Source organism: Symphalangus syndactylus, chromosome 5 (assembly GCF_028878055.3).
Source record: "Symphalangus syndactylus isolate Jambi chromosome 5, NHGRI_mSymSyn1-v2.1_pri, whole genome shotgun sequence".
Classification (NCBI taxonomy): domain Eukaryota; kingdom Metazoa; phylum Chordata; class Mammalia; order Primates; family Hylobatidae; genus Symphalangus; species Symphalangus syndactylus.
Window position 1 is genome coordinate 60,048,854 of NC_072427.2, and position 21,974 is coordinate 60,070,827.

Below are 21,974 nucleotides of genomic sequence, written 5' to 3' on the forward strand. Positions count from 1 at the left end.
GAAAAGGCTGCCGCTCTTTTGTTGTTTCTTTTAAGTGACATTAGGATAGTTAGTAAACGCACTAGTGGGCTCAGGAATTACTTTAATCTATAAGATGGTTCCACTGAGCCAGGGAACTTATAATATGGGGACGATCAGAGAACAACATTAAGCAGACTTTCAGTTACATCTAGGTCTGCTCTCAGTGGTTTTCAGATTTGTACAATTTCAACCCAATATATTTTATGAGTAAAGTGGACTATTCTAGAACCATTTTTTTTTCTGTGTGTGGCTAATACCATTCTAATTTTTAATTTATATCACATTCATGATTTATTTGAACAATTATGAGTTTGGCAATATTTCTTGCTCATATTTGAAGAGCATCTACAACATTAATCTCAAAGTATTTATATCCTAAACTATCCTGAGAATTCAATGGTTATTTTCCATAACTTATTATATATTGAAGGCATTTTGTCATGCTATTTACTGTTATGTCATGGGAAAAAAGCGTGACCTTTGAAGAAATAAAACAAGCAGTTTTTTAGTTCTCCTGCATATCTGTTAAGTTTACGGATATTTAGGCTTTATAAAGCTTCTATCAGGCTGCTAAACAATTTAGACTCACACAGCATGTAAATTCTATCAAACAAGGGCTCTTTACCCTTTCACCTATTGCCCTACATGTGCTTGGCACAGTGGTACAACTATTCAGAACAAACACTAATAGTCTGCTTAAAATCTTTAACATAAGTAATGCAGGCATGCTAGAGGATTCTAGTGAATATTGAAAGGGGTTTTTACCCATTTAAGGCAGAGAATGGCTTGAACAGTTCTGTCTGGAGCCAGAAAAAGAGCAACTTGGTTCAGAGGTGAAGGCTTCTTATAGTTCCTGTATTTGATAAAATACAGGCCTTGTAGCATTCCCTCATAGACCTGTGACCTCAAGCCCTGGCCTTTAGACTTTTTCCCTCCTTGAGAATGAAATGATTAGTGAGGTCCTTCTATTAGATATGTTAGCAGTTTCTGCAAAAAAGAGGATTTTAATAATACTAAATTGCAAAGAATTATGAGGCAGGGCTTACTCCTAGATACTAAGACAAGCCCAGTTGAAGCTGACTACATAAGCTCCTATGCAGGGCCATCTGTTTAGTTCTAATAGTATTTTCTTTCTTTCTTTTTCTTTTTTTTAAAAAAATCTTTGTAGCTTGTTTTCAAACCCTGTCTGGGACACCTGCTCAATGTGAAATGAGACTGGCGAGTCTCAGTTCATTTGTGGCTGGCTGAAATTTTCCATCTTACTTTCCAGAAAAATGGTCCATAAGGAAATTAAGTGAAAAGAGTTAGACGTCACACATGGATTCACGTGTAGGTGTACTGAAGGCCTAGAGAATCTTCCTGTGTGAAAAGTACAATATAAATTCAACACTGGTTCATTGGTTCATCCACTTCTCCTCTCAGCAGCTCTCTAACACTTGAGGTCTCTGATACCCTGAAGAGGATGCAACTTTAGGGACATCTTTTTACTATTTTAAGCCACTGCATAATTTGAGCTGAGATTGTAACATGGTTTGAAATTGGCTGTATTTGCTGCTTCATTTAAACAGGAATGGTGTATGAAAATAGTATAAGAGGTACATGTTCTGTGCTTTTCTACATTATGTAAATAGATTCTACATTATGTAAATAGAGATTTAAAGTTTCTCTAAATAATAATTGAAGAATATTCATAGTTTAAGAGGAAACAGATTAGATGCCTTCAGACCATATATTACCCAAGAGAGAAGGCGGACGACCATAATTTATTATAACCCAAGGCAATATTACCCTAAAGTGGTATGAATTTTGATTTCAAAAGTCAATAGGGTCTTTTCCATATAAATTTAAAGCCACCAAAAATTTCACTGAATTTACTAAATACACAATTAGTTTCTTGTTACAGATAATTTCTATTGATCCAAATCTGGTTTGTCAGCATGGACTAATCAAAATCGTCAGGGATTGAGATCTGCATGGCTCAAGGGATCAGTTTCTAGGCTAGGAGCCTCTCACCCCCAGGTCACTATTTCCAATGCATAAAGGAGTTTTGAAAGGCCTATTTAACAGCTGGTGTGAAACCAACCAGCACTTTCAACTAAGTCTCCTGCATAGATTCATTGTCCCTTATATTAAAAGACATTAGCACCTACTGTCTGAGGGTATATGTAAGGTGAAAAATGATTGCATTGTCAGCAATCTTAGTTATTATTCATAGATATGTCCGTATTTATAATCTCCTATGGTAAGCAATAGCAGTTGCTATCTTCAAGGCCTGCTGTATCTAGTTATAAGATATTTATCTCTGTATGACATTTTTCCTGTAGTTGAAACCAGCTGATCTCTGATAGGCCAAGCTATTGTATATTCTTTCTTTTCTAGAATAAACTGTAGAAATATTTATTTTCTAGACAATGTATGTGTGTGCAACTCCTTTCTTTGTTTGCCTTTCAGGTCTTCCCTAAAGTGTAGGTTATAAGGTTCTAATCTTTTATCACTACATAAAAACTTCAGGCCCAGGTCTTCGCCAGGCTTCCCTAAAGAAAATACTGTCCCTGGCAGTTCCTGGGTTAGATGATTGTCCTTCACTTGCTCACAGTCTTTAGGAGGCTTTTAACCCCACCTGGGCATCCATAATGATCTATTGGGTAGATCTATGGGGTAGATCAGAGTAGTACATATGCCCTGCTCTGTGGCCACATATTTCATCACCCTAGGTCAAAGAAACCATCTGAAGATTCTCTTCCCTTCAGCCCTCAACCTGTAAAAGCCCTTAATAGCCTTGTTAATTCAAGGTGAGTCAGGCAACCTGGTCTTCAAGAGTTTTCTAGTTCTAGTCCCGTAGATTTTGTTGTCAGGGACCAAATAACCTGTTTCTTTCCTGTCTTTGTAGAAAAATGAATAGCCTTTTACTATAAAGATATTAGCCATTCTCCTAGTTAGGAAAGAAAAAAAACCCGGTTGCCCTGAATTAAAGAAAAGAGGTTCAAGCCATGTTGGATCATGTATTAAGTTTTGCTACCTTGGCTGGGCGCGGTGGCTCATGCCTGTAATCCCAGCACTTTGGGAGGCCGAGGTGGGCGGATCACCTGAGGTTGGGAGTTTGTGACCAGCCTGACCAACATGGAGAAGCCTCGTCTCTACTAAAAATACAAAATTAGCTGGGCGTGGTGGCGCATGCCTGTAATCCCAGCTACTTGGGAGGCTGAGGCAGGAGAATCACTTGAACCTGGGAGGCGGAGGTTGTGGTGAGCCGAGATCACGCCGTTGCATTCCAGACTGGGCAACAAGGGCAAAACTCCGACTCAAAAAAAAAAAAAAAAAAGTTTTGCTACGTTTTCTTTACTAAGGTATTTTAAACATATGGTTCTTCTGTGAAACTATACATCTAGGAAGCTCAACATAGTGACTGGTGCCTATAGTGACTGTTACACTGTGAATGCAAGTTCACGATTCTTATTCATATAAAGCATGAAAGGCCGAGGCAGGCAGATCATGAGGTCAAGAGATTGAGACCATCCTGGCTAACATGGTGAAATGCCGTCTCTACTAAAAATTCAAAAATTAGCTGGACATGGTGGCAGGTGCCTGTAGTCCCAGCTACTCGGGAGGCTGAGGCAGAAGAATTGCTTGAACCCGGGAGGCGGAGGTTGCAGTGAGCCGAGATCGTGACATTACACTGAGCCTAGGTGACAGAGTGACTCCGTCTCAAAAAAAAAAAAAAAAAAAAAAAGGGAATGGGGGCCGGGCACAGTGGCTTATGCCTGTAATCCCAGAACTTTGGGAGGCCACGGTGGGCAGATCAGTTGAGGTCAGGAGTTCAAGATCAGCCTGGCCAACATGGAGACACCCTGACTCTACTAAAAATCTACAAAAATTAGCCAGGTATGGTGGGGGGGCACCTGCAATCCCAGCTACCCTGGAGGCTGAGGCAGGATAATCACTTGAACCGGGGAGGCAGAGGCTGCAGTGAGTTGAGATCACGCCACTACAATCCAGCCTGGGTGACAGAGTGAGACTCTATCTCAAAAAAAAAAAAAAAAAAAAGAATGAAAAGCATGTAGTGTTTTCTGATCTATTCTCAGAGGGGGTCATGGTGATCTTTGGATGTTGCGTAGAAGACAGTATAGTTATCTACTACTGGGCCATGTCCATACAATGAAGCCAGCTTGGCAGAATGTCTCAGTGATAGAGGTCATGCCCACAGGAATTGGTGGCTTTGTTACTAGTTATCCATACATCTGTGACTACTTAATTTCAAGTACCTTTGCTGTGGGATCAGAAAGGAAGGTGTGGGGGATCTAATTAAACCAAGAAATTTGCCTTCCTGGATTCCAGATGTCAGGGAAGTAGCCCAAGATAATTATCTTCCAACTCCAAATTGTTGACCCAAATTGCTCGAAACTGACTTGAGTGCTCCTGGCCATAAAGCTAGAGGTGTGGGAAGAAGGAGAAAGCTCCTTTGGTTTCAGGTAAATGAGTGGAGTTGACCTAGCTAAGTGGCTTCCTTCTCAGTACAGGGAGGGGGAGGCAGACAGTTACATTCATAGAAGGTCTTAGTTGAGGGCAAAGAGCTGCTGGAGTCACCCTTAGGGGATTTACTGTTGCCCTAGAGAAGGCCATCATTAAGTAAAAACACTGAATTCTTTGGAATTTAAATTTTTCCAGTGTCCTCATAGCACCTTGTATACATTCCAATTACATCATCATAGTGAACTTCAATCATTCACCAGTTTTCCTTCCCAATGAATAATAAAGGCAGTGACTACAGATTATTTATCTTTACAGAACAAGGATAGAATCTGATATATTACCTGCACTCAAGAAATGTGTGACAAATGAATGCATGGGAAAACCCAGAGAGGAACATGACATGTTCCATACTTCTTTTTTTTTTTTTGGAGACGGAGTCTCGCTCTGTCACCCAGGCTGGAGCGTAGTGGCGCGATCTCGGCTCACTGCAAGCTCCGCCTCCTGGGTTCATGCCATTCTCTTGTCTCAGCCTCCCTAGTAGCTGGGACTACAGGCGCCCACCACCACGCCTGGCTATTTTTTTTTTGTTTTTGTGTTTTTAGTAGAAACGGGGTTTCACTGTGTTAGCCAGGATGGTCTCGATCTCCTGACCTTGTGATCCACCCACCTTGGCCTCCCAAAGTGCTGGGATTACAGGCATGAGCCATTGTGCCCAGCCACCATACTTCTTTCTTATCCTATTCCTTCCTTTTGGTGATGGTGATTTAGAGATGGAATCATTACATTATCCGTGTAGTAGAGTTGGTAAGCCCTCAAGTGCCCTGTGCTTAATTTGAATTCTGATTTTTAATACTTTTTAGTTATGTGATTTTGAACAAGAATTAAATCTCTTCATCTGTAAAATCAGAATAATGCTTATTTTATTTGGATGTTGCAAGGATTAAATAACATACAGTTCTTGACACCTATAAGTTACATTATTAGTAATATCACTGCCATCAAAGTGAGAATATGTCCAGCTTGCTGCTGTTGAGTCTCAGTGAGAGGGAGAAATCATTTACGGCATCAAGTAAGAGTGCCTGATTTATTGTCTTGGATCATGCTAAAGAATGGACTAACCCCCAGTTATTGTGCATCCCCTGGGCGATTCGATTTACCAGGTAGAAATATGTGTCTTCCCTGTTCTAATTCCCTTTAGAGAAATAAAATCTGATTATTTAGTCAAGGAAATTCCTTTTTTCTTCTGGGTGGCCAAGGTGTGTGTGTGTGTAGGGGGGAGGTGGGTGGAGCCTGATATGAACCATGTTTCAGTGTCCAGCAATCCTGGGGGCACTGAGGAAGAGTGTGAGTGCATAAATATGGGATGCTGCCATTCTGAGCAAGCCAGAGAATGCACCTAGATTCCCAGTGTGGGCTAGAAACACAAGGGAAAGGAGGCACTGATTAACAGAAAGTTCTGGAAGAAATCTGACATTGGAAGGGTAGACTTTCCAATGGAGTGAATATGGAGGACGCCTGGAGAGGAGAAAACATCTTAGCCTAGAATCTTTGCACACAGTAGCAGAATGGTAGTCTGCTAAATAGTAGAGGTAATAAGTGCCCATAAAACCAATATAAGGTAAGAAAAAAATATTTCTAAAAACATTAGACGATCTCTAGAGTCTAAATTTCCCTGGGGGAAATGTAGTTATTTCATATTTACTAGGTTTCCTTTCATCAAAAAGAAACATTTACTTGAGTCTACATTACCTCTTTTTTTCTTAGTTTATTTGCATTTATAACTCTGCTAAAATAAATTGATAACTTGGAAATACACAGGTACCATTTTTTTCTTGCCAGTGGCCAGTTCTAAATTATCAATAAATAAAAGAACTTCTCATACCCAGACCTTGATTTGAAAGATACCCTGAAGATTTACAATATGCTAAACCAGGGAAAAACTTGGGAGTAATCAGTACAATACATTTTGCTCTCCATCATAATCAGTTTTTCAGCCTCCATGTCGATAAAACTTTTTCTCCTTTTTCACAATGGTTTACAACTTAAATAATTTAATACAATAGCTGTTATATTTTTATTGCAAGCTTATAAAACCGGTACCATAAGTCTTTTCTATGCAATATATTACCAAAAAGTGACAGTGGAGAAGGGGAACTGATGATTACTAAAACTGTAATTCAATCTTCAAGTTCTGAAGATGTCATAAAAATGTCTTCTGCTTTACTTGCATATGGCAGATACTATCAGGATGCCTCAAATGAACTCTCCCTGGATATTCGATCTCTCCTTAGGCATTATTTCCTATACAATAAAAAAGAGACTTCACAATGCAAATGCAACTGTGATTCAAGCCCAATAGTTCTGTCAAATAGGATTTTCTTTTATGAAGTTTCATCTTAGAATTAATTTTGATATCAATGCCTGTCAAGCTGTGGAAATTGAGCTGAATGAAGTGAGTCTATTCCTCTTTGTGCTGACTTGTAGGAAGTGGTAATTAGAAAAAATGCAGAGATTTTGTACTGTGCTAAAGAAAATTTAACTCATCATTCTACATATTGTCAATCTTGTCCAAAGTATAGAAGTGGTACATAGCAACATTCTATAAATGCCTATTTTATCATATGTTTTTTAAATCCCCTCTTTACTACTTTTCATCTTATATTAGTTGCATGAAAATTATTTTCTAATTCTGACCAATTGCTGCTATGATCTGAAAGGTCTGTGAAATTAAATAACAGATTCCGATAGTGTTTATGATTAACAATGTTCTGCAAAACTTAGGACACTAGCATGGAAGAAAACGTATTTCATTAGATAAAGAGGATGGTTGGTTATTTGTACATTCTTGCCAACTTCTCATTCAGCGGTCTCGTCACATGTGTACTGACTTCAGTCTAAAACAAAGAGGCATCGAATTCCCCAGATCTCTTCTTTGAATGTCCAACATATAATTAAGCTAATGATGTTGCAAATAAAATTAAAGAACTCTTATCTTTCTATTAACAGAGTCACTTTGCCTTCTGTATCAATGCTCTAAAGCGATACTTTACAAAATCCTTTAAAAATCTTCCTAGGATGAGAATAAATTAGTTTTTATGGGGAGGTGGAGGAATTGAACTTTCATAATATGGCTGCCTGGAGAGCAACACATACAGTTGGAAGGTAAAATTTTCCATTTATCCCCCAGCCTGAGAGAGTGCAGGTGGCGCTCTGTGGGTTTCTGCACTTTGTCTCCCAGCCAGTGCAGCCCTGGCCGACTCCACAAGGGGTGAAAGGTCACAGACGCTATGTGAGTGGTGTTTAATTCTCACCACAACAGAGGCTGCTAATCACATAACATTAGGGTGAATTATGATAATTATAAAAAGCTGAACAGAGAGATTCAACAATAACAACAGCACGACCACAGCTGTGATGGTAGTGATGAAAAGGTGGTGCTTTCACGGCCGATGGTAATGGGTTTGATTGAGATTCTGGAAACCTTTGGTGAAAGACACTTTGCCCCTTGCAGGTTAGCTTTTTCTAAACCACCTCTATAATAAGTAGAGTAAAAATAACCCATTTGAACAGTTTCTAGTGTTGGAAGGAGCTCAAAACTTTCTCCTCTAGCATGCTGAAGTCCTATTTATCTACAGAGTAAGAATTTATTTCAGAGTCACTGCTTTCCAGCGGGTCTCAACTTGTACAGCTGTTAGCTTCTGAGCCTTACATGAAATTTTAATTTGTCTGATCCCATTTTACTCTTCTACATATGTAACCGCCTGTAATGGATTTTATTTGCCCTAGGAAAATTTGGAGAACAATAAAGAAGAGCCTATTTTTAGGAGTTTTCAAATTCAGGAAAAATTGATTGCACATTTTGAAATAGGAAAAAGTCAGGCAGTGGATATGAAGTGCAATAAAGAAAAACTAACTGATATAGTTAGTCCCTACTGATTAGTTTGCTTTTCACATTTTGGGGGCAAAGAAAGCGTCATAGCCTTTTGTTGCTCACCAAATTGAAATGCCTTGCAATATTAGTTGTTTTACTGAATCAAGAGAGGCAGAGATATTTAGAAGCCATGAATTGCAAGGGGAAGTTGGGCCACCATTAGCCCCAAAGTTTAGCGTTAGGGCTGGCTTCTAAGTAGCACTTACTAACTGCACTCCTTGAATATACAGAAGATGCAGAATGTTTAAAATAAAAACACAGGGCTTCAGCCATATTTATGTATTTATTTATTTGAGACACAGTCTCGCTCTGCTGCCCAGGTGTCGCGATCTCGGCTCACTGCACTCCTGGGTTCAAGGGACCACTTCCAGATAATTTTTGTATTTTTAGTAGAGATGGGGTTTCACCATTTTGGCCAGGCTGGTCTCGAACTCCTGACTTCAAATGATCCACCCGCCTCAGCCTCCCAAAGTGCTGGGATTACAGGCGTGAGCCATCACACCAAGCCATATTTATAAGCTAATGGTAGCACACCAAATCTTACTAGGAAGTGAAAAAGTGTCCTGGTTGACAAATAAATGAAATGATACATATACTCTATGCAGATAATGCCATAAAGCAAATAGTCTCATATGTTCTAGGTAAGGCATCTGGGTAGTTTTTAAAGACTTTTTTTCTTCTTAAAATATGATGCAATGATCCAGTGTAGTGCTAATGAAGGTGGTAAAATCTACTATAAAATCTGAGTCACGAAGAAAAAGTTCAAAACTCTTTAACACAGTTCAATAGAAGAGGCACCAAGTGCCTTTAAAATACCACGTTATCAAGCCCAGCTGCTATGAGGCTGGATAATTCCAAACTAGGGTCTAGGCAATTTATCCCAGTTGCATACTAGTAGCCCACCTATTCTGGCTGATTTGATATTAGCTTGCAAAGGCCGTTTTGGGCTAAATAGTGCTGGAGCTTACAGTAAGTTCATTTTAAACTTTCAGCTGACATGAAAACATTTATATTGAGAAGTTACATAACTACATAGGCAAATAGCTACTTCAATGCATGCATCTTTATTTGATTCCTGAACCACAAGAGGTAATGATGATGATAACCATAATAATGACAAAAACTAACAGTATTTAATATCTACAGGCACTGTATTAGGTATATTGACTGCATTATCTCATTCTCACAACATCCAGAGGCCGCCTTTTGTTATTACACCTATTTTACAGATGAATAAATTGAGGCTGAGAGAAGTGAAAAAACCGACTTTCTGAATTGGGTGAAAATTTGGGCCGTACTCAGTATCAGAAAGATTCTGGGACAACAAACGGAATCATCCTGCTCTGCTGTGATTATTGGCTCTTAGCAGCAGTGCAGCTTTAGGAATGAATACAGTGCACGAGTTCTATAAATGTGCCTCTTAATAAGTTAATAAAACAGAGATAGTCTCATTGCCTCTCCATCAAAGTTTCAGGGGAAAAATGAGAATATTAAATGCAGTAGGATAGGGAAGATCTGCTCCATTTGCTCTGCAATGATAATCTTTTACAAAAGAGGATTTTTATTATTAATTCTTTGCCTTCTGGGGATATTATAATTTTCTAGAATGTAGAACTGCCTTAAGCACAGTAATTTGCTGAGCTAGACTGAATCTCAAAATGTTTCAAACGAGCTGATAAACAACTGCATAATTAGCCATTAGTAGATCAAGTCTGTATGTTACTGATATCCAGATGAACAAACCAATGGGTAGGCAAATTGTAGATATAGTTTTAAAAACTAAGAGCCTGTGTTTTATTTTTACATGCTTTGTAACTTGCTCTTTAAAGAATTAAAAACCACATTTCATTTGCCCTTTAAAAAAAGAAATTTAGATTATTCTACCAAATAAATCCTTAGAGATTTAATCATTAAATACATACTGCCATGTATGAATAATGAAGAATTTGTGTGATGAATGCAACTCATGCTCAAAAAATGACTAGATGGTGGGATTTTTCTTTTCAATTAAAACTGGCCTCAAATCTGTTGCTTGCATGGGTAATGCTCTTTCATCCTCCTTTTGAGTTTTGGTTTAAGTCCAAAGTATGAAATACATTTGGCCTTGATTATGAAAATAAAAGGTTTTGCCTGTTCAAATAAGAAAAGGAAAATACAGCCAGTTTTTAGGCTTAAACGCACATACCTTATTCAAGTGGCTGGCATCCAGTCCAAAATGTATCCATGTTACAGTTAAACCTCTCTTTCTTCTCATTTTTCAAGAACTTCTCACTGGATCGTAAAACACCTGAGCTGGAATTTGTCATGCAGAGTTACAAGCTAGGTGTAAGGTTTTTGTTTGTTTGTTTTAATATTAAAATCAACTCAGCAGTTTCGAGGACCAAATAAAGAAAAGAGGAAGATTTAATTTAAACAAGGTTGTACTTTATGTTCTGAACTCAGAGGTCACAAAGCCAGACAGATAAATGTGCCAGCAGAAAGAAAAGCAGCAGCAATTTTCCTGAAGATTTACAAATTAGAGAATTCATGTTTTATCTTAAATGGCTTAGGTGTCCTCCTGTATTGGGGGCAGACCAGGTATAATTTCCTGAGATTCTTTGCAGATCAATTATTCTGATTTTTGTCTATTCGTATTTCAGATGTCAGAGCATAGTAAAATGCTAATTTGAAATTGTCCAATGGGCACAAGACGATGTGTGAGCCTAGCTAGAGAATGGATTTGTCACATTTAAAAAACTATTTTGACCTTTGACAATTTTAACAGCCTCTAAAATTTGTATACGCTTCTTATGCTTCCCATTATCACTGATCCTCCATTTGATGCCAACTAAAAGCCTTATGTAAAATTTTACTGTTGTTGGGCTCAAGTTCTGCTATTATTACAATGATTATTTATCCACAATCTGATTTCTATTTTAGTCTCAGCCTTAATTTATTACAGACCTTGAGTCCCTGTTACTGTTTTTATATTTACATTGATTCAACTAGCCCTTTCATTTTATAAATTGGCATTCATTGTATTTGCATATTTGCATAGTTGCACAAATAGACCATTTATATCCTCTACATTAGAGGCATAAGGTCATCTAGGTTCTCAGTCCAACAAGGAGTGCCAATTTCTTTTTCCAAAAGTGTGCCGGCTGAACTCAGGTCACAATGAATAAACAAGACCTTTGATTCATAAGGTATCAGCAATAATTGCTTTGGTGTTTTTTGAAGGCACTGGAAACGTTTTCAACTATTTTAGAATGTTCTGACTTTGTCAGGAACATTTTGCCTTCATGTATTTGATAGGTAATCTTATCTGTATATTTTGTATCCTTTTGTTCTAAACTCATAAAAATGACACCAGTATTCTACAACATCCAAGATACCTCATTAGGATTTTATTAATGAAGCTTTTAAAGGCAATTCCTCCCTAAAAGGGAAATTACATTTGGTTCAGAATAAATGAACTTACACAATTAAAGATCTGAGTTGATTTAAGGCTATGCAGCTGAGAAACTTATGCAGATTTCAAATTTGGAGCAATATACCGTCATGGCCCCAGATAAGAATATTCTTCCTAATTTGATTATACTTTCACAACATGCAATGCTATATTTTCAGAATTAGGTAAATACAGAAATATGGGTCATTACTGGGTTTCAGTTTTATGCATAAATAAAATGTTAGGGAAAAAGTTTCACTGAATTTTATTTTAATCCTCTGTCACCTCATCTCTCTGATATTATTATAAATCCCACTGACATGATTATAAAGCAAACCACAGTTTTGCTATTAACAAGACATACAAAACAGCTTGTCTGGCATTTGATTCCTATAAAAACTTTGAGGTCAAAAGTTATTTCTCACAAATGCATAACTGTAATGGATATTGAATACTTGGGCTAGGCTTTTGATCTGGAAGGATTTTGAAAAATCTTTATAATGGACAATGTTTGTATTTTTACATTAAAAGACTCATAAAACCAAATGAAAACAATTGACAGTGCTATAATCAAAGGAGGAAAAAAGACCTCCAACCATTTAAGTAAGTTGTTTCCTTACAAATATAGATGGAAAAATACTGCAAAATAAACTACCAAAATCAAAAGTTAACAGACCATGATCATAACTGTCATTTATTTCTGACTTGTATGAGGAAATAAGCAAAATGTACAGGCAAAGGAAAATGCAAACCTAAATTCTGATGAACAAATTTCACAGTAGATAATTCTTCTGCTTTTGGATTTTTGCCATCAAAATACAGGTAATAATTAAGAGTCAGAGGGCATAAATCACCAAGAAAAATCAATGGACAGTTTCCAGAGAGAAAGAGAAGAGCACATATGGCTATAGATATCCTGGACTGGAAACAACGGAACTTTTGCAAGATATTTACTCCACCAAATAAGTTATTTTTTAAATTTATTGTTTATTTATTTAGTTTTCGAGATGGAGTCTCTTGCTCTGTCACCTAGGCTGGAGTGCAATGGCGTGATCTCGGCTCATTGCAACCTCTGCCTCCCGGGTTCAAGTGATTCTCCTGTCTCAGCCTCCCAAGTAGCTGGTATTGCAGGTGTAAGCTGCCACGCCCGGCTAATTTTTTTTTTTTTTTGGTATTTTAGTAGAGATGGGGTTTCACCATGTTGCTTAGGGTGGTCTTCAACTCCTGAGCTCAGGCAATCCACCCGCCTCAGCCTCTCGAAGTGCTAGGACTTTATAGGTGTGAGCCACCATGCCTGGCTGCGAATAAGTTATTAAACAGTGTGTGTGAATTTTGTTTTAATTATTTTACTAAAACCAGCAGTGAGGATAATGATTACTTGCATTTAAGCTTTGCTGCATTAATCCTTTTTTTTTTTTTTTTTTTTTTTTTTTTTTTGAGACGGAGTCTTGCTCTGTCGCCCAGGCTGGAGTGCAGTGGCGCGATCTCGGCTCACTGCAAGCTCCGCCTCCCGGGTTCACGCCATTCTCCTGCCTCAGCCTCCCGAGTAGCTGGGACTACAGGCGCCCGCCAACACGCCCGGCTAATTTTTTGTATTTTTAGTAGAGACGGGGTTTCACCGTGTTAGCCAGGATGGTCTCGATCTCCTGACCTCGTGATCCGCCCGCCTCGGCCTCCCAAAGTGCTGGGATTACAGGCTTGAGCCACCGCGCCTGGCCGGCAAGCTGCATTAATCCTATAAAAATATTCATGTTGAAGTATGGTGGTTCCATAAAAAATTAAACAGAATTATCATATGATCTAGCAGTCCTACTGCTGAGTATATAAACAAAAATAACTGAAAGTAGAGACTTCAACAGATTTAATTTTTTTTTGAATTCAACAAGTATTTATTGAGTACCTATTATGTGCTAGATATTGAGACACATCACAGAACAAAACCAAGAGTCCTGCCCTTGTGGGGCTTACAGTCTAGCACTTACTGCCAGGTCACCTGCAGGCTACCTGGAGCCCCGGGCAAGCCACCGCACCTCTGTTCCTCCGTCCGTAGCTGCCTAATGGGAGAATAAGCAGACCTGGCTCAGACGTTTATCACGTGCCTGGTGTACTGCAGATGTCAAACTGGATTCCCCACAACCCACCACCCAGACAGTAGGTAGGGCTGGAAGTTGATTTTTAATGATAAAGTACAATGGAGGGAGGGCAGAGGGGCTAAGCCAGCTGTCTGGGGAGCTGTGGTGGTGATGGGTTGGCTACACAAATTGCTGCTACTGCTGCTGCTTCTTGGTGGCCGCCTTGCTGGCTAGGTCCTTGGCCTTAGCTGCCAGGGCCGTCTCCTTTGCCTTCTCCTTGGCTTCCCTGGCTGTCTTAACAAGTGTTTTGGAAGCGGCCTCGCCTTGCAGCTTCGCCAAGGTATATTCAAAACCCTTCAAAGTCTTGGTCACGTTGCTTTTGAACTGGGCAAGACCAAATTCCCGGACAGCTCTGGAGACACCACGTAAGCTAGAGGAGACCCACGCTTCCCGGCGGATTTCGGTCCAGCCACTGTTGTCAGAGTTCACACAGTCAACACATCGTTCCTCCACCACCATCGGCTGGGCGTAGTTGATGTTCCAGGTGAAGGTGGTCATGGTCTGATTCTGTGGGTCCACAACAGAGTCCTCCACTATGTATGTACACCGAGTGAGCAACATTGGCAGGAAACAGTCGCTCGGCCCAGCGGGGCATCCCGTCGGTCTTGGTGAGGAGTCGCCGGGACAGCAGCTTCTGGTCAGGGGTCACCTCCCGGTGTACTATGTCTTCCGTCAAGATATGTTTGCCACAGGGATTCGGGTACCGCTGCCAGAAGGCAGCGAACACTTGGTCCCAGGAACTCCAGAGCACGCTCTGGCCCAGGAAGTACTTCACCATCGTTCGCACCCGCTCAGCGTCAGGGGTGTGGAGCCCGGGAGTCACCCGGGGGCCGGGCCGGGCGGGGGCTCAGCGCACACCCGCCGCCAGGCTCGTAGCTCGGTCACCTCCGCACCGCGCCCAAACAGCTGCCGCTGCCGCCGCCATGAGTTCAGATATTTATTTATTTTTTTCTGGTCAGTAGACTGGACTCAAATGAACAGGTATTTGTACATCAATAGTAAGATTATTCACAATAGCCAAAAAATAGAAATAACCCAAATGTTCATTGGCAGATGAATGGATAATCAAAATGTAGTATATACACGCAATGGAGTATCATTGAGCCTTAAAAAGGAATAAAATTATAATTCATGCAATAATAACCTTAAAGACATTATGCTAAATAAAATATACGCCACACAAAATGAGGAATATTGTATGATTCCATTTATATGAGGTATGTAGAGTTGCCAAATTCGTAAGAGACAGCGTGTGGAATAGTGGTTATCAGGAGCTGAGGGGAGGCGAGGACTTTGAGTTATTGTTTAGTGGGTACAGAGTTTCAGTTTGGGCTGATGAAAAAGTTCTGGAAATGGATAGCTGTGATGGCTGCACAACAACATGAGTGCACTTAATGCCAGTGAATTATACACTTAAAAATGACTAAAGTTGGTCGGGTGCGGTGGCTCACGCCTGTAATCCCAGCACTTTTGGAGGCCGAGGTGGGTGGATCACGAGGTCAGGAGTTCGAGACCAGCCTGGCCAACACGGTGAGACCCCGTCTCTACTAAAAATACAAAAATATTAGCCAGGCATAGTGGCGGGCGCCTGTAATCCCAGCCACTCGGGAGGCTGAGGTAGGAGAATCGTTTGAACCTGGGAGGCAGAGGTTGCAGTGAACTAAGATCACGCCACTGCACTCCAGCCTGGGCGACAGAGCAAGACTCCATCTGAACAACAACAACAACAACAACAACAAAAGACTAAAGTTACACATTTTATTATATTTTACCACAGTGAAAAATCACAAAAAACATTCACGTTGGGTAACAAAAATTATTTAATATTCAAGCTTTTTAAACAGTGGTAGAACTCTGAAATTTACAAAGATTTGGAGATCTTTGTGAATTCCGAATTTTATAGGTATGAAAGTGTTCTGACTTTATTCTAACTTCCAGCTTTCTCTCCCTTGATAGTTCTTTCTTATACATATCCTCCCAACACACAAAAAACAAATTCAACGTCCATTGACTTTTCTTTTCCATAGTATGCATTTATTGCATTGTTAGGGACAGGAGAATTTCTCCCTGAAATGGTTTTCTTTTGCTTTGCCTAGAAAGTTCTGTGAGTTCTTTCATGTTACACATCTGATCTGCCAACCAATTCAACATGCTACTATTTAATCTATTGAAAATTTCTATTTTCAGGCTAAAACAGATTATTTCTCTGAATTACTTTCCTTCCTCTTTATTTCTATCAAGAGCTCTAGCAGTTGGCTTTCTTCTTTGAGCCAATTTTTGCCCATAAATCATCATGACAGTTACTATGAGAAACAAGTAAAAAACAAAGATGAATAGTAATGAAAGTGCTAGATGATAAGATATGAATACTGGACAGTCAGCTAGTTTCATTGGCTGGTTAAATGATGCTTCTTGAAAGTATCTGTGATTCTAACTCTTGCTTCAGGAAAATTACAAATCAGCACTAATATAGGTTCATATTTGTAAAGTTCTAGGAACAGTATCTGAAACATAGTAAATATATAATTTTAAATACAAAATACATGTTGGGGTCTTTAGCAAATCAGAATCAATATACAAAGATCATTAGACCTAAAAAATACCAAAGCTGAGTTTATTGCTGGACAGACACGGAGGAGCTACATCACTGAGATGCAAGTTAGGGGGTCTTCCCAACCAGGAACTGAAAGGCTAGATGTAGGGCAAAAAGAGAGAGTATAACAAACAGGGAAAGATTCTGAGTTCACATTTCTGATTGACCCATAATGTGGATGGTTAACTCTTCTTACGATTAATATATTCGGGTTCCATGGCATCCATACTGAGAAAACTGGTTTCAAGTAAGTCTGGGTGAGTTGCATAAGATTCAGTGGACCTAGGTTCATTCGACGGATGTCTTAAGCATATGAACATGCTTGAAATTTAGTGTGTTTCTTATAACCGAAGTGTCCCGAAAATGTAAAAATTATTAACATTTAATTTATGATTGCTGAGGATCTATGCATTTTTCCAATAAAAATATTGATAGAATAACAGTGAGAAAGTAGCTAGGGATTTACAGATGCTCTAAAAAAGGATATGAGGAGCTTCTAAAAGCTTTCGACAGGAGTTTCTGAAGTCTGCTCTATCTTTTGATGAACCCACATAATTAAGAAGTTCCCTGGTAAGAGAAGCCATGAGCACTTAGGAAGAGTAGAATTTACTCAGTGGGCTAACCCTATTTAATTGAAATTGCAACAATGTTATGAGGATTTAGTAACATTTCTCTATCCTCCTAGAACACCAGATAGAAAGTTTCAGTGTTTCATTCTGCAATGTACAGTAATTTTTGTGTGTGTGTCAACATTCCCCAGCTTTACTTCAGGTCCCTGAGCTATCTGTCTAGAATACATGCTCAGTAAATACTAGCTGAATGAATACATCAATATATGAACAAACTGACATTTCTCTTTCCTTTATTCACCTACAAACAGTAAGTAGGAACTGACCTATTTGTTCCTTTTGGACTGGCACCAAAAAATCTAGTTTTTTTCTGAGTGGAATGACCATTTCACAGAGGAAAGCTCCACAGTCAGAGAAGCCACAAAATAGAAACTGATTGAAACTGGAGAGTTAGGGGGGAGAAAACACCAAAAGTTGAAATGATGGCATTAAAAAAATTATTAGAAAAGTTAAGATATGTCTAATAGAAGGAAGGCTTCCATGGAAACAAAAAATGAATCTACTGTTTTACCAGCTTTTTCTGCATAAAGGATAGATTTAAAAATTATGCTTAGAAAAATAATGAGTAAGACTGTAGAGATGGAAACATTGCATTTTATATATTTAATTTAAACATTTTAAGAGAGTGAATTAAGGCATTATTTTCCCATTAAAGAATGTCTCCATTTTAAGCTTGGGGGAATAGCAGGTTTTTCTTGCCACCTGGTAAGTGATTCTTATGCTATAGCCATTAGAAATTCCCCCATCATCCCTGAGTGGGTAATTATTACTTGAAATAGCTCTTTCAGAGTGATTATTATAAAATATACCTGTCTTCTGTTGATCTACTGCTTTATTTATCTCATGTTAAAAGATCTTTAGAAACGCTTCTATCATTAATGGACAAATTCCATTTTACAGATACATCCATTAGTTGCCAGGAATAATTGTGATCCGATTAAAGTATAACCATTTAAGACAAATTCACACATTAAATGCTTACTACTGTACATTGTTAAAGACTTAAATCTTCAGACCCAGTTTTTTTTTTTTTTTTCTTGATAGAAGACAATGAGACCTCAAATAGTGGATGGATCTTCTCTTGTCGAGACTGGAGGAAAAAAGGTCTAAAAAATAAGGATATTGCTTGAGAAATCCTTCCAGAAGGGTGCTCAAGGATCAATGTAGATATTATGAAATAACAAAGTATTATAGATCTCTTTGAGATGGAGGGAACCTCATTAAAAAGAAAAACAGAAAGAATAGATCTCAAATGGGTGTTTAAACAAACTATTTCTTATATCCATGAGGTGATTCTCAGAAAGATTAAACCTAATTTGTTATTCTCATCATAACTATTTCCATGTGATTAAGATCATGAATAGAATTTGTTTTCACAAGGGGCAGTATTAGAGAGGCAGAAAGAGAAACATGCTAATATTTAGCAAAATTTATGCATTAGATTGTAAACACCTTGAAGGCAGGGGCCTAATTAATTCCATGCCTCATCCTCAGAGCCTAAAGTTGATTTTAACAAATGTTATTACTCAATAAATGCTTGCTGAATGAATAATTTAAATTAGCACATGACAGTTTTCCTAATCTCAGTGGAGAATCCATAACCTTCAAATGTGCTAAATTCCAAAAGGATTTTGAGGCAGATTGCAACTTAAAATACATGTCTCCACAGAAAACGATATCATGGATGGTGCTGGGGTTGGAAAATCAGCACATGAAAGTCATTTAATCCACAATGTAGCAGAAACATTACATATTTGAAATGAACAAGTAGCAGGAAAATAATACTGAAGCAATAAAACCAAAGAGAGAAATCATAAAATTAAATAAAAAGTTAAATTTTTCTTGTCTCTCTGTGCTTGGAGAGAAGTAGATTTAAGTATAAGAAGATGAAGAGATATATAGAAATTGTCATGGAGAGGCTTATATTCTCAAGGAATTTTAGAAGCTGATGGCTCTTAAAAATTATGTAGAATTTCCCTTCAAAACATAACCCTACTTATTCATGATAAAAGTCTTTGATAATACTATTTTAATGCTTATCAGTCGAGAATAAAATGATTTTTTAAAACTCAAAAGTGGAATGGTGAGAAGGGAAAAGAAACAAGTGAGGAAAAATCAAGTAAAGCAACAACAAAGATGAAAATATTATAAAACATATTAATCTAGTACTCCCTGTGCTCCAGACACAGAGGATAGATACAAAAGTGGATAAAAACAGTCCCTGCCCTCAAGAAACTTCAAGCATAGTAAGGGAAGTCAAACTCATAAAAAACTAAGTGTAATAGTCATTATAAAAACTACAAAAGAGGTAACTGGGGTACAATAGGGCCAACAAGAAGGTGGCCAGAGCCTCCTGAGACTGTTGGTGAAGCAGGCTTGTGGTGAATCTTAAAAGAGGAGGAGTTTCTTTGCTGGCAGATAGAGTGAGAGCAATTCAGGCTCAGGGAAAAGGGTGAGCCGAGGAAAGTGTGCGAAGTGCAGAGGCCGAGTGGAAGGGAGGTGATGGACTGGGACATGGGAATGGAGGGGCAGGCCGGGGCTGGAGCAAGAAAGGGTTCTGTGGTCCCCATGGGAAGCAGCCTGTCTTAAGTCTACAGACCCCTGGAAACTTAGGGAGTTTTAAGCATGGAAATAACATGACCAAGTGGACATTTTAGAAAGGTCACTCTGACATTATTATGGAGGATGGGTGGTAGGTGTGAAATACTGGTAACAGAGAAACCTGTTAAAAAACTTCATGGGAATGAAAACTGGGAGTAAGTAGCAGAGTTAATTATAGAGAGAACCAGGAGAGCCATTTGGTCTGTATTCATACTCGTGAAGAGCCTCAAATTTAGATTCTTGACATTATCTTCTACTGAGGTTATCCACTGTCATTAGAATTCATTGTTAGGATGGAACATTTAAAATATGCTAAAAATGTTGTAACCTTGCTTTAATATGTCTTTAGTTTTTAATACACTGAGAGTCTTGATAATAAAAAGGATCCAACAATGGGGAGGAAATCTCCATCTGAGAAAACTATTACCTTGCTGTGCCTGGTTTGTTCTAAGCCTTCTTCTCAAGATAGAGAATGGCAGGACTAGAGAAGAGATGACAGCTAGAAAGTTTCCATAACTGGCATCAATTTAGGTTTTTGCAGTTGGGTAAAGAGAGTGTGCATCTCTTTACTTACAAGTTTTTGATGTTTGCAAGATGGGTGCTCACAGCTTTGGAGTGCCTGAACTGTTATTAAATAATTCTCTCTTTACCTACTTACAATATAGACGAAGGTGCAGGATTTGAAATATTTAGTAAAAGGTATTATGCTTCTCTAAATTGTTCTCAATTTTCCCGACATAGAAGATTAACTCTGAGAAATGACCCAGGGTTAATTGTTTTTAAACTAAATTATTGAAAGTGGCTCTTTTTCTCATATTTATGTCTCTGGTACTCTACTTTTTAAGACTTTATGAAAAGCATTATAATCATCTGCAAAAAAATCATTTTGTGGTTGTTGATTATAAAAAATGAAATTTAATTTTTGCTTTTTAAACATATTGGATTAGCTATTGTTGAAAGGAAGACTAGATATGCAGCACAGTTAGTTAGGGGCTATTTATTTCCAGGTAATCACAGCACAATCACCCTGATGAATAAAGTAAATAATAATACAGCAGATTTAAAGAGAGTTGAATTTTGAAGTTTTTAAAAAAGGATTCATTCATTAAATGCAATTGGTTTTTTTTTTTTATTTTTATTTTTTTTGAGACGGAGTCTCGCTGTCGCCCAGGCTGGAGTGCAGTGGCGCGATCTCGGCTCACTGCAGGCTCCGCCCCCCGGGGTTCATGCCATTCTCCTGACTCAGCCTCCCGCGTAGCTGGGACTACAGGTGCCCGCCACCTCGCCTGGCTAATTTTTTGTATTTTTAGTAGAGACGGGGTTTCACCATTTTAGCCAGGATGGTCTCGATCTCCTGACCTCGTGATCTGCCCGCCTTGGCCTCCCAAAGTGCTGGGATTACAGGCGTAAGCCACCGTGCCTGGCCAAATGCAATTGGTTATTAGCCCTTTGCTAAATGATTAACATATGTCTAAACTTAATAATTATCTATCACTCACGAAGGGTCCGTACATATATCTACAAAAATAAAAACACACCTTCAGGACAAAGTGGCATAATTATAAGGCCAAACTTGATTGAAACAAAATATCACAATTTAGTCTTGTATAAATTCAGACTGTAAATAAATCTAAATTATTCCTTCTGAGTTCAGTTGTCCCTGACATGTAGAAAAACCAGGAAAATATATCTCTTTTCAGAAAGAAAACTTTTTTTTCTTTTAGTGCACGACTAGATCTTTATCCATGTGTGAGAAAGCAATAAAAATGATAGCAGTATTACAGTATTAAAATGAAGAGAGAGGGTCTTCATATTTCTAAAGTTAGCCATCTCATACAAGTCAAGGACACAAAAAAGCTCTTTCTTTTTTGGAGTATTTGAGTCAATGTTTATATCCAATGCTCTGATCCTCCTGGTAGGGATATCTTCTTTCCTCTTCCTCTGCATTGGACAGTCCCTAAACAGCTTGGGCACTGAGGGGACCAAACAAAAGAAGGCACTGGTAGTATGCTAATTAGTGCTCTGAGACCTGAGAGAATCTAAGTGTCTTCGAGAGAAGTCAGTTTACTCCCTTCTTATTGCGGGGTCAAGCTTATCATAGTTCTGGTAGTTGGCATTGAAACGTGATTATCTTATGCAGATACAAAGTTGTACACAACTACTTTTT

General features: G+C 38.6%; 1 pseudogene; it reads right to left on the minus strand.

Moving 5' to 3' along the window:
• Nucleotides 1-14,014: 14,014 nt before the first annotated feature.
• On the minus strand, nt 14,015-14,762 carry LOC129481782 (PRELI domain-containing protein 1, mitochondrial-like; annotated as a pseudogene).
• Between the last annotated feature and the right edge of the window lie 7,212 nt (nt 14,763-21,974).